Here is a 4712-nt window from a genome sequence, read left to right as displayed (position 1 = left end):
AGTGAATAACTGCAGCTGATAAGTTAGTAACATATGTGATCTGTGATAAGAGCCTGGAGGAAACACTTTGTGGCTTTGAGGTGGATAGAAGCTACTTGAGATCGACCAATCAATCAGTCTCAAGACGTGGAGACTCTGGAAAGAGTGCAGAGAAAAGCAAGAAAGATGATTAGGGGATCAGAGGATAAAATATATGAAAGAATAGTTGCAGGAATTGTGGATTTCTAGTCTATAGAAAAGAAGATCTAGGAGTGACATGATGGCAGTCTTCCAATATTTGAGGAGCTGCCCCAAAGAAGAAGGGGTCAACCTATTCTCCAAAGCCCCTGAAGGACAAGAAGCAATTGATGGAAACTAACCAGGGAGAGAAGCAACCTAGAACTAAGGAGAAATTTCCTGACAGTGAGGACAATTAACCAGTGGAACGGCTTCCCTCCAGAAGTTGTGGGTGATCCATCACAGGAGGTTTTGAAAAAGATAATGTACAACAGTTTGCCTGAAATGGTATCAGGTCTCCTGCTTGAGCAGGGGGTTGGACTAGATGACCTCCAGCTCAGGTATTCTGCATTCTTCTCTAAGAAAGACAACAGGGGCTGGAAAGTCCATTTAGTGGCTTGCAATGGCCATTGCAACCTTCATTCCACAATGTCGGTGTGGCAACTGTTGACCAGGGCTCTGGTCAAATCAGAATTGAGCTGGAGGGGACCTTGGAGGTCTTCTAGTCCTTCCCCCCCTCAAGCAGGAGATCCTATCCATTTTAGACAAGCGGCTGTCCAGTGCCTCTTCTTAAAAGTTGCTGACCTACATTGCGGCTGAGCTAAAGCTGGCAAAGCCGAGCACCCCTGCCTGCCCAGCTGAGGTGTTCCTAGCGGAGGAGGGGGAGGGGGAGGCACTGCCACTATAACTCATTAATACATCATAAATTCTCAAGCACGGGGGCTATAACCACCACAAACCCCACAAATCAAGCCCTCCAAGATATAAACCCAAATGAGTTATTACTTTGTACATTCATTCTCAGGACGCTACCCTAATGCCCCAGACTATCAGCTGTTAAATTATGGGGCCGGCAGATCCATGGATGGATCCTATAGAGATCCAGGCAACATGCACGCCGGCTTTTACGGGGGATACAAATACAATGGAATGGATCTGAGCATCAGCGGATCAGCCACCACCTCCTCCAGCCAATTTGAGCGGTTGGGGAGAGCTCTCGCGTCTTTTCTGCCCAGGCAGCTCTCGAAAGCAGGTTAAGAGAGGCGTTCAGCTGCTCCTTGTCCTGTCCCGAATCCCTCCCTTGCACAAGCAGCACCAGTAGTGGCGGCGTCAACGAAAGCCGTGGAGGCAAGACAGCCGGGTCCTCCCACACCAACCAGTAGCTTCTGTCGGCGCAGTTAGCGTCACCACGTTTGCCGAAATAGACGAAACCAGCGTGTCCTCGCGAACCAAAGAGAGCGGTTCTCAAGCCAACAATGGCGCCAGAGTTCAGACGGAGCCAAACGCCACCTCCACGCCGGCCGCATAAAGCCTGCCCCCTTCTTGTCTCCCACCCAACATGTTTAGCGTGCCCCTCGGCCGCCATTCAGCGAAAGATGTTTCGCTGAATGGCGGCTGAGTTCTAAACTGCCAGCATGACTTTGAAGGGCTGGATTGCCTTCCGCGCGGGCCGACGTGGAAGGCAAGTGGCAAGCCAGCCCTTCAAAGTCATGCCGGCACTTTAGCGTGCCCCTCAGCCGCCATTCAGCGAAAGATGTTTCGCTGAATGGCGGCCGAGTTCTAAACTGCCGGCATGACTTTGAAGGGCTGGATTGCCTTCCGCGCGGGCCGACGTGGAAGGCAATCGGCAAGCCAGCCCTTCAAAGTCATGCCGGCACTTTAGCGTGCCCCTCGGCTGCCATTCAGCGAAAGATGTTTCACTGAATGGAGGCCAAGTTCTAAATTGCCGGCATGACTTTGAAGGGCTGGATTGCCTTCCGCGTGGGCCGACGTGGAAGGCAAGCGGCAAGCCAGCACTTCAAAGTCATGCCGGCACTTTAGCGTGCCCCTCGGCTGCCATTCAGCGAAAGATGTTTCACTGAATGGCGGCCAAGTTCTAAATTGCCGGCATGACTTTGAAGGGCTGGATTGCCTTCCGCGTGGGCCGACGTGGAAGGCAAGCGGCAAGCCAGCACTTCAAAGTCATGCCGGCACTTTAGCATGCTGGCAGGCAGGGCTGGAGCGAGCGTGCTCTGTCCCGGTGGGTGCATGAGCGGAGCACTTTTTCCAGCACTTCTGTGCCTGGAGAGCTCTGTCTGCATATGAGCCTGGGATCCGCCGCTTGCGCTCCCTTGCTCTGCCCCGCCACCCGCCTTCCCTATCTAGGGGCTTCTCCAGCAGAAGTAGCAGAGTCGCATCGAGCGCCGCTCTGCCTTCCTCCGTGCTCTTCCCGCCCGGACGCCCAAAGCCTCCCAGCCCGCCCGGCCCGGGGTGAGTCAGCTGCAGTGCAGTGGGTGGCGATCCCACCACCATCTGCCCGCTCACTTGCCCCGTCCGTCACTTACTCTGAGTTCAGAGAAGAAGCGGTGGCCCCAGGTGGCTCTTTTCACAGAGGCTTTCACACGGCTTGTCCGGAAGTGGAGCTGGAAAGGCGAGCTTGCTCCCCCGCCCATCTGCCCGCTCACTCGCTACGCTACCCCACCCATGCAAGCGGCAATGGATGGGCGGGGGAGTGAGTCGGAGAAGGTGCCAAAATTAAGCGGGATCTTTTGGGAATGGCCCGGGATGCGGGAAAAATTATGAGAAGGCGTGCCTGTCCCGCCAAATGCCGGATGTCTGGTCACCCTACTTATACAGAAGAAATATGGGTCTATTAGTAGGACATTTGTGCGATTTTTGAGAAAGCATCCTGAACTATTTTCAGATTAATGTTTAAATTCTATCCTAATGTCTTGATTTCAACCACAAAGATAGATTGTGCTGTCAGCAGAGTGCCTAAATTGAAGAGTTTATGAGCCTTGGAATTTTCAAGTTTTTCTCAGTCTGATCTGTTTCTTTTCAGTTCTGGCTATAAAGGAGGTATAAAATAAAACCATTACTATTGGATATGCAATTCCCTGGTTTTTGGAAGTCATTTTCAGAATCTTCACTGTGATAACAAAAGATTTCTGATTCAAACTGATCTCACTATGCATTTGGCAGCATTAGACATTTTTTTATAAAAATCAAGCTTTGATGAAAACCTATCAGATTTTTGTGAATCTTTTTTTTTCTGTGTCCTTATTTTACCCACCTCAGAAGGAGGGCAGCTCTGAGTCAACTTTGAGCATGGTGAGATTTGAACTGCCAAACTGCTGACAGTTGGCAGTCAGCAGAAGTAGCCTGTAGTACTGCATAGTGGTTAGCACTGTATCGCATGAGTATTTACTCATGGCAACTTTCTCCTGCTCATTCAAAACCATATATTGAAAGTCAGAAAGAAATGAAATAATACTTTCATTTCCTACTTTCCCAGAAATATGTAGTTAATGATTTTGAAAAACTAATTCTGGACCCATAGTTCTAGGTTCTCCTAAAGCCCCTACATTAAATGCCATTCTTCCATAATGCTATCTAATATAATAGCATGGAAATGACTTAGCATCATTTCAGTAGAAATTTGCAATATGATTATTATATTATTTTATAAAACTAGGCATACCTTCCCCCTTGTATTATCTAATGCTTATCCTAAGATTACTATAATAGAACTTAAAATAAATTTTGGAATTTTGGAATTTTGGAATTTTATTTAAATTTATAGGCCGCCCTTTTCCCTGAGGGGACTCAGGGCGGCTTACAATTAATGGGAAGGGAGTGTAGGACAAAACACAAGAAAGAAAGAAAATGTGAATAATAATAAAAAAAATAAACCAATAAAACACAACATTCATTCAGCATTCGGGTGGGGCAAAGTACAGGTCTTATCCCCAGGCCTGACGGGATAGCCAGATCTTGAGGGCTGTGCGGAAGGCCTGGACGGTGGTGAGGGTACGAATCTCCACGGGGAGATCATTCCAAAGCGTCGGAGCTGCAACCGAGAAGGCTCTCCTCCACGTAGTCGCCAGTCGGCACTGGCTGGCGGATGGAATTCGGAGGAGGCCTACTCTATGCGATCTGATGGGACGAAGGGAGGTAATTGGCAGAAGGCGGTCTCTCAAATAGTCAGATTCACTACCATGGAGAGCTTTATGAATGGTGAGTAGCACCTTGAAGCACACCCAGAGATCAACAGGTAGCCAGCGCAGCTCACGGAGGATCGGTGTTATGTGGGCGAACCGTGGTGCGCCCACGATCACTCGCGCGGCCGCATTCTGGACTAGCTGAAGTCGCCGGATGCTCTTCAAGGGCAGCCCCATGTAGAGCACATTGCAGTATTTGGACCCAATAACCTTTTGTCAAAGAAATAGAGAAATGAATTGTACTATATTCTCATAAATTATTTTGCACTTTAGGTTGGCATAAAGAAAAATTCTAATACATGCTAGCATTTTATTTCATATTAGCTGGGCCATTTCCCAGATTTTATATATGTAACAAAAATTTAGTATACGATACACTTGGTACTTATTGTATTCCTAATTATTGCATACATGAAATATTTTACTTGATCTTTTCCAACCTGACACTTCTATTTCAGATTAACATCTAGATTTCTAGCCAACATGAATTTGGCATATATTGACCAGGAATTTGGG

General features: G+C 48.2%; 1 pseudogene; it reads left to right on the top strand.

Annotated features, from left to right (window-relative positions):
* The first annotated feature begins 990 nt into the window (after positions 1-990).
* Positions 991-1525, top strand: LOC106553118 (homeobox protein Hox-B5 pseudogene; annotated as a pseudogene).
* Positions 1526-4712: the final 3187 nt, after the last annotated feature.

This window comes from Thamnophis sirtalis, unplaced genomic scaffold (assembly GCF_051295495.1).
Source record: "Thamnophis sirtalis isolate CommonGarterSnake01/CBP01778 unplaced genomic scaffold, rThaSir2_p1.2 scaffold_4, whole genome shotgun sequence".
NCBI classification, from domain to species: domain Eukaryota; kingdom Metazoa; phylum Chordata; class Lepidosauria; order Squamata; family Natricidae; genus Thamnophis; species Thamnophis sirtalis.
The sequence above is the reverse complement of the archived record's forward strand: the minus strand, read 5'-3'. Positions and strand labels throughout refer to the sequence as shown.